The sequence below is a fragment of the Mustela putorius genome, unplaced genomic scaffold (genome assembly GCF_011764305.1).
Source record: "Mustela putorius furo isolate JIRA1106 unplaced genomic scaffold, ASM1176430v1.1 tig00000929_pilon_pilon_pilon, whole genome shotgun sequence".
Taxonomy (NCBI): Eukaryota; Metazoa; Chordata; class Mammalia; order Carnivora; family Mustelidae; genus Mustela; species Mustela putorius.
In genome coordinates this window covers 4340997-4349355 of record NW_025421520.1, presented here as the reverse complement: position 1 = coordinate 4349355, position 8359 = coordinate 4340997, and the positions used below count along the sequence as shown (strand labels likewise).

The window sequence follows — 8359 nt, the reverse complement described above, 5'->3', positions numbered from 1 at the left end:
CAAAAGTAGTTGGGATTATCCCTGCTGTCCTGGAAAAAGTACCTGCCAGCTACAGGACATGCAACTGTTCTGATTAATAATGAATCCAAAAGGACAATGGCCACTATGTGACCAAATTATAGCTGGGGACAGAGACCCCTTTTGGAGCTGGTGGCTTCATCACTACCTCCTGGCAGCTTGGTGCTGGTTGTGCAGGCTTTTCCCCACCAACCCTACATTTGGTGTCATTGGATTTCCTCTGCGAGCTACTGAATTTGGCCCTTCCTGGCTTCCTCCCTGTGTCCGGGGAGAGGATCGGTGCGGAGCATGATGGGAGCCCGGGGCCTGCGCTGCCCAGCCTGTCGGGGAGGTGTTGTGAGCGATCCTGCTCAAGACAGGAAGCGTTGGATGATTCTGGCTTTGATCTGGAGCTGAAGCCAAAGATTCAACTCGGCAGAGGCACTTACATGGCTCTCCGACGAAATCACTACATTTTTTTGGTTTCAGTGGCCCTTCGTGGTGTCATCTATACGTGACCTATTTAAGATAACCTTTTCCCTCTCTGTGTGTAATAGCCTCTTAGCGTCCCATTAAATGCATACCCTTTTTGCTTCAAAAAATATTCCTACTGGGACTTGAAATTAAGCCTCGGTTTTTCTCCATTTTTCTCCCCAGTCTCTGCACACAGGAAGCGCCCGGCTTTCCTGCTCAGTGATGTTTGTTAGTGAACCGGGGCCAGAGTCCAGACCACGTTGCATCAGCTCGAAGAATTCAGTAACTTTTCATCCCCTCATTCGTGTTTGTCCTTGTGTACAGACCTGTGCATTTTTACCCCGTGCAGAGATTCACGTAACTTCTGCCAAAATCAATATTCCGTCAATACGAAGGACAGCCCAGTGTATCGTCTTACGTGCACCCCCACCCCTGTGCCCTGGCAACCAGCGATCTGTTCTTTGTCTTTGCACTTGTGTCCTTTTGACGATGTTGTCTGAGTGGAACCTGCCGTCTGTGACCTACAGAGACGGGCTTTCCCACCAAACCCTGGAGACGTGTCCCGGCCGTTGTGCAAGCAGGTCTGCTGCTTTCCATGGCTGAGGGCTGTTGCACTGCGCGGGTGACCCAGGTTTGTGAACCTGAAGTTCAGGCATTGAAAGGCATTTCTGTCTTTTGCTGTTAGGGATAAAACTGCTATGGACATTTGTGTACGTGTGCAGGTGAACGCCGGCGACGGTGTGCTTTGGGCTCCACGGTAAGCATGTTCAGTTTCGCAAGCAGCGGCCCCGCTGTGGTCCAGGCCGCGCTGTGGTCCAGGCCGCGCGCGGTGCAGCAGACCACCCGCTTCTCTGCATCTTCACCTGCACTGGGGTCGGGGTGGGTTCTCTGCTTCCACGGGTTGGGAACAAGATTCCATCCCCCTCCCCGCATTTGTAGAGATGGAGACTAGACAGAAAGGGGTAGAAAGCTGATCTGAAAATACAGTTTAAAAAAATTCAGACAGGATTGAAATAGCTTTTGTACGTGTAGGTCCTTGCTCTTTTCCTCAGTCACAGTGGGGGGGGGCTGGGGCGGTTGTCTCTATGGCTTCCGAGTAGCACAGCTTCTTCCCTCTTCTGCACACTTTCCACCAACCTGGGGGCTGGCCTCGGCTGAAGGGCGCACCTGCCCCTTGTCGGGGTGATGGGAGAGTCCCGGGGAAGTTACTCCCCTTCCCCTGCTCCTCCCACTGCTAAACCCCTGTAGTTCCCGCCAGTCCTATAGCCATGACGACCATGACCGCCACTCCCACGGCCACCATTGCTACCACCACTACCGTTGCTGTGATGATTGTCATTACTGCCACCACCATTAGGACCACTGTACCATTCCCATGACCACTGCCACCATGACTTCTACGGCTGTGGTCCTGACCGCTACCCCACACCCCCCACCATCTCCTCCCGACGCCCGCCACGACTCCTGGAGCCACCATAACCACTACTAGCTTTTCCCTTGAGTCAAACCCTCTGGAAACATTGAAGATACATCATTGCCTTTACTCCTCATCGCAATCCGATGTCGTCACTGTTTCCTTGTTAACGCTGAGAAACCCTGGGCCTCCAGAACTGCCTGGCGCTGGGCAGCAAGTGGGCTGCGGGGTCTACCCTGACCCTGACGTGCAGGGGCCGCGTCCGGTCTTACTTGCTTGGCCAGTTTCCTTCAGTCCTTGGTTTGCAGATGCATTTCTCCATCCGTCCACTGCCCCGTCCACCATCCTGAGCTGAGAGGGTGTCTACTCTGTGTAGGCTTGGGTCAGCTCAAGACGCGCTTCTGTCTGGAGGGACCATCTGGCAGGAAGAGCAAGTCGGGACATTAACTTAAAACATGACAAATAACAGCCAAACATGAACAGTTCCCTCCGCCTTGCTCCCTGGTGCTGCCCGTCTTGCCTTGTACTCTGGTCTTTTGGGAAAACGGATTTGTCTAAATGATTGACTTTATCTCTGCCACTGGCTTGCTTGGTTGAACCATCTCCTGGCTCTGTCCCTGGAACGTAATGCACAGGAACAGATAGGATTTCTAATGAATGAGGGAAGCTGTCCTCACCACCTGTTCTCATCCGCTTTTTATAGACACTTTGCACATGGCATTTGGGGCTTGGACTAAGGATGCTTGAGTCCTGCCTGCCATTCCTCTCAACCCGTTTTTCTTGCAATGTGTGGTCCTCCCATTCCTGGCCCCATGGCTCCCCGTGTCGTGCTCCTGGATGGATCGATCCTTAGAACGCCTGTGTGTGACTTCCAAGAAGGACCAGAGCATAGCCTTGCGCCGTGGGCTCCAGAAGTTTATTCCGTCCCATTCTGCGTGATTCCTGACTGGACATCTGGTATCTAGCAACCCTCTCCCCTGTGCTGAGTGAGCAAGGCTGTGGTAGAGTATGCCTTTCTGAAATACGTGCACGGAAGAAGCATCGATCTTCTAATGTGGTTGGATCCACAACAGTAAGACCCTTGAAATTATTTCCTTGTAGGTCTTTGGTTGTTTTTCTTTGAACAGATTGAAAAATAATGGGACAAGTGGGAATACTTTCAAGTTTTACTGCGGTCTGGGGGGAATTAATTTATTCCTTTGTAATTGAAGATTAGATACAAAGATTATTTTTTTAGCTGGAGGCTTTCTTAAGCCATGTAGAATTCTTGGCAATCAAACATTTTAAGTGTTTCCCCCATCTTTTGAATTTCCTTTTGTTATTTCCTGACTGGATTGAGGCACAAACAGATGGCGTATTTTCTAAGCTCTGGCTGATGCCTGAAAATAATACGTTTCTTTTTTTTCCCCCTCTTGAGTAATAAAAACAAAATCAAAGTATCTTCTCTGTGTGCAGTAACTTAATCAGATCGGTTGAAGTAAGTAGCAGAAATCACTGGAAAGGTCAAGTAGACAGTAGTTAGGAGCAGACTGTGGCCAGTCTGTGGGTTTGAGTCTTGGTTACTCATTGGCTATGTGACCTTGGGGAAATTATTTAATTTCTCTGTTCTTGGCTTTCCTCATCTGTACACTGAGGATAATAGTGAGACATATCTCTTAGGGTTGTTACGAAGATTAAAAATAATATTTATAACTCACTTAAGGCAGTTTCTGGGTATATTTAGAAACACAGTAATTATTTCGAGCATGTTATTTTTTTTCAGGAAATTGTGTGATTCCTTGGAGGAAGGGTCTAGTGCCATTTGTGAAAGGCCTGATTCCTGAGGTCACGCGGGAAAGCAGCTCCCTCGCTCAGAAGCGTGACCCTTATTGATACTGGATTTTTTCCCCCTCTTGAGTAATAAAAACAAAATCAAAGCATCTTCTCTGTGTGCAGTAACTTAATCAGATCGGTTGAAGTAAGTAGCAGAAATCACTGGAAAGGTCAAGTAGACAGTAGTTAGGAGCAGACTGTGGCCAGTCTGTGTGGGTTTGAGTCTTGGTTACTCATTGGCTACTTGGTTACTCCCCCCTGATGGGAGCCGGCTTGCTTTGGGAATTTTCCAGATTCTTCCCATGTACAGTGCAAGCCCTCCGCCCACCCGCCCAGAGAGGGGGCTGCTACTGTTGTTCACTCTCCGCAGACAGGGAAACTGAAGCCTAGGGATTTAAGCGAACCTTCCAAGGTTGCCGAAAGAGTTGAGGTCAAACCAAGATGGGACCTGACTTGCTCTCCAAGGTACACCCTGTTTGTGTCCTCCAAGATACGCCCTGCTTATGTGACGCTTACTTAAGAAAAGCATAAAGAGGACCCACGTTATTGTTCGCGACACGAGTGAGTGGGGCAGTCTGTGGGGCGGTCTGTGGGGCAGTCTGTGGCATCTTCTGGAGCGTTCATTTGTCTCCTTACTCTGCAAACATTTACTCAGCACCTGTGGGGTGTGAGCTCTGGCCTGGGGACTGGGGGAGCGGGCTGGGGGTGGGGACAAGGACGGGAATGATCCCTGCTGTGGTTCCCCCTGGTGGGACCTGCGACACACGAGCTTCAAAGCAGAACATTTAAGGCTTCTTTAGGCTTAAAGACTCCTCACGGGAACAGTTTCCTCTTCTAAGAGAAGGTTTCAGTCCAGATCCCTAAGTCCGGAAGCTAAGACCATAGAGAGAGAATCCCTCATGCTTTAGCTGTGGGCCGTGGAACGGACTTTTAGCTTCTCGAAGCTCTAGAACTTCTGTTCAGTTCCCTCCTCCGGGAGGGAAAACCAGCTCAGCTGATCGCCTGAGAAATGCTGCCTACTTTCCTCCTAGGTAAGGGCTGGCCATGCCTGTCATATTTCCCACAAAGCTAAATCTCCCCTTCAGCCTGCATGCTTCATTTAAAAATATTCTGTTTGGCGTTTATTATTACCAAGGCTAACATTTCATAAAGCATCAGAAGGATCTTGGATCATCAGTTTGTGGAAATGTTGGGACTAAGCTCTCAGAGAAAACTCGTCTTTTAAAATTCCTAAAAATTTTAAAATTCATAAATTTGCAAATTCAACGAACATGAGAGGTGACTCGGGAATTCTCAGGTTAATATAATGACGTTTTGATTTGACAGCAAGGGTGGAGCTGGTCCCTAGACACGGATTGGCTGAGTTGCCCCTCGTGGCCCCATTGGCCTAAGTCCGATGTGGAGGCACTTCCTTTAGCGGATCCTCTGTGGTCCTGCAGAGCCGAACAGTAGGTTCTGGAAAGTAAGTGTGCAGAGGAAGACCCCGAGTCTCCAGGGTGACGCCGTCCCCGTCAGATTCCACTCTCTTTCTCTTTCCCCAATTTCCTTCCTAATCGCACCCGAATGCACTCTTCCTCCTGCCCAGACACACTCGGTCTGCTGCTGCTTCATTCAATAACAGGAGGACAGGTTTTATTTTCTGTGTTGATTTAGGCTGAGCATGTATTCTCTCCCAGGGGATATTAAGGAGGCCACAACAGAAAGTGTCCTGTGGTCGTATGTTTTAGAGACCCTAGGTCGATTATAGCTAGACAGGTTTCTGGGCTGAAGAACGTCCCTGAGCCTTAATGTATGGGTGGGTGTTGTCAGTCTCTAAGGGGAGGGCCCTAAACACCGTATTTCAAAGCCAGACAGTTTCCCAGAGTCAGAGGGCTGCCCTGATACGCTCCTAGGGGCCCCGGCCGCGTTGCTGTCCGTACAATCTGTGCTCCCTTGGAGGCTCTGCTCATTTCTCCTTTATTTCTCAGCTTATTTGGGTTTGTGTTTTATGTTACCCATACAACGTGGACTTGTGTCCAAAAGTGAAAGATCTGTCCAGCCCCCTCCTCCAGTTCGTTCCCAGAACGCATAGGTCAGTTCTGCTGCAATGTGACCTGCACAGCCCCAGAAATTACTCTGCGATGCAAAAATCGTGCAGTAAAAGCTGAGGCTTGTATGAAAAGGGGGTTAGAGAAATAACACCCCCAAACTTCATCAGCGACATAGCAAAACAGGTATCAGCATCTGATAAACACAGTGGTTCCGTCGTGCACACATTAGGTAGTGAGCCAAAACCCGCATACCTTGATAAATACGGCACCTGAGAAGCTCTGGGTTTTACTGGCAGACCTAAGGTCAGAAAGCTTGCAGCTGGTGAGTTCTTGGGGAGAGGTGGAAGGAGCATTCCTGGAAGGTGAAGGAACTCCCCGAGGTGTGGAGGACATAGCTCACCGCCCACGTGGAGAACCGAAGTCGCTGGTGGGTGGTCGGGGGGTTCCTGCATGTGCTCCTGTGTGTGCCTGTGCCCACGTCCCATATTCCTACAGTGCTCGGTTAAGTGGGGTCAGAGTTCTGCATTCACTTAGGGGTTCTTATGGACAACATTATGAATAAATGCAAAATTCTCACTAGGCTCAGGTTGTTTCCTAATCTGTTACACACGCTGGGGCAAGATGTGCTCTAAAAGCAGGCCTTACCTAGCAGAACTGGCCGGAGGGTTAATATCTTAAATCATGTCCTAACAGGTGTTAACCAAGGGACACACCCACACACATACACGAGCATTGTTTTTCTTTAAAGGGGGTTATACCACACTTCCTGTGTGCCTTTGCTCTATTTTATTTGCTTACTTATGTAGCATGGCATCTTTCTTTGCCAGTAGATGTCCCATCTCATCTGTCCTGCACGGGGTAGGTCTCCAGTGCACGGACAAGTCACCATTCACTCAACTGCTCCCATGGACGGTCACTTGGGATTTTTGGCATTTCTTTCTTTTCCCGTAAGTTGTGGTGAAGACTGTTCTGTCTTCAGTAGAAGTCTTCCCTGAAGACTGTCCCCAGCTTTGCTCAGGATGTGCAAAGTTGGAAAGAACATTACTCCCAACCCTACAACCTCATAAAAGTGGATTGCTGAACAGTATCCAAATCCCCAGGTTTCTTGAATTCAGTCGGGACCTGAAGTCCCGGGTAACCAGCTGACTGTATCCGTGGGAGGACAGGAGTATCTCGGGAGACCTGGGGTGGGAACACTTGCTTGCCTTGGCCAGATGCTATGGGACACCATATAAGCCCATTAGAAGAAATAAAATCAATGGAAATTTCTAATGAATTGTTAAACCCCAGTGTGGATCCTCTTCTCTATCTCTGCCATGGACCAGAAGCCTTCAACCACTGGAGAAAAAAATGGGAAAACTTACCACCCCTGAAACACCAGTGAAGACCAGTGCATCTCAGGGAGACTGGAGGGTTAAGGAGACCCCCTTCCCCTGAGGGAGGGGCTGGCTGAGACCACGAGGGGTTTCCTTCCCCTAGGAGTGGGACAGATCATGGAGAAGCCCTCTCCCAAGACCTAGTGACATGGTGCTTCCCTCAGACTTAGGCTGAAGGAGAACAGCAGAAACAGTACTTGCTGTGTCCCGCTGTCACCATCCCGCCCGGCAGTGTGTAACGAGCAGAGCCGTCTATGCTGGGAGAGGGAAGAGCAGGGCAACCTGGGGGTGCCAAGACAAACAGAAGACATCGGCATAACTCCAGAGATCCCTCTGACTCCAGCCCTGAGCACAGACACACGGCAGCACCAGAGGACCCTGGAGCCTGTGCTGGACCCAGGGTAACCACAGCAATAAGAACTACTCCCTCCCTGCCCCTTACACAGCTAAATCCCTAACTAGAGGATTTCCCTATGGGATGTTCCTAAAATAACGGTGTTGCTATGATCCTTTTTTTTTTTTTTAAAGAGAATTTTTTTTTTTTTGAAGCCCTTTGAAGTACTATGGTTTTTAAGAACCTTGCTTTGAGACAAGTTGACTTCAAGTCTTTTAAAGCAATCTTGATTTGGGGGAATAGGGGAGATGACCCAGCTCTAGGAGCTAGCATTGTGTTATTTAATGCTACTGATAGGGCACTTGCTGTGTCCAGTGCCCTGCGGGGAGGAGGGCTGTCAGACGATTAGCTGTGAGAAGATTTGGTCTGTAAATTGAATCACTTAAACTTCACCACATGACCTCACCATGAAAAACTTTTCCTTTTAGAAGTAAAGCATATTCTTGGGATGCCTGGATGGCTCAGTGGGTTAAGCCTCTGCTTTTGGCTCAGGTCATGATCTCAGGATCATGGGATAGAGCCCTGAATCAGGCTCTCTGCTCAGCTGGGAGCCTGCTTCACCCCCTCTCTCGGTGCCTGCCTCTCTGTCTACTTGTGATCTCTGTGAAATAAATAAATAAAATCTTTAAAATGTAAAAGTTATAAAAAAAGTAAACTATATTCTTTTGATAAAATAATTACTCTTTTGGGGAAAGTCACCAATTTATAACATTTAGAATTTCAAGAGGTTATTATGGACAGAATATGTATGTCCCCCATGAATTCATGTGCTGAGGTTCTCACCCCAGGTGTGATGGTGTTAGCAGGTGGGGCGTTGGAGGGGATTGGGTCATGAGGGTGCGGTCCTCAGGAACGGGATTAG

At 49.0% G+C, this 8359-nt stretch overlaps 1 long non-coding RNA gene across 2 annotated transcripts; it reads left to right on the top strand.

Annotated features, from left to right (window-relative positions):
- The first annotated feature begins 530 nt into the window (after nucleotides 1-530).
- LOC106007179 lies at nucleotides 531-3804 on the top strand. Of its 2 annotated transcripts, none has more exons than XR_001181751.2 (4): nucleotides 531-1052; nucleotides 1157-1228; nucleotides 2589-2957; nucleotides 3648-3804. It is a non-coding gene; the product is annotated as an uncharacterized LOC106007179 (long non-coding RNA). The 2 variants fall into 2 exon arrangements; XR_001181750.2 differs by having other exon boundaries at nucleotides 542-1052; nucleotides 2739-2957.
- Nucleotides 3805-8359: the final 4555 nt, after the last annotated feature.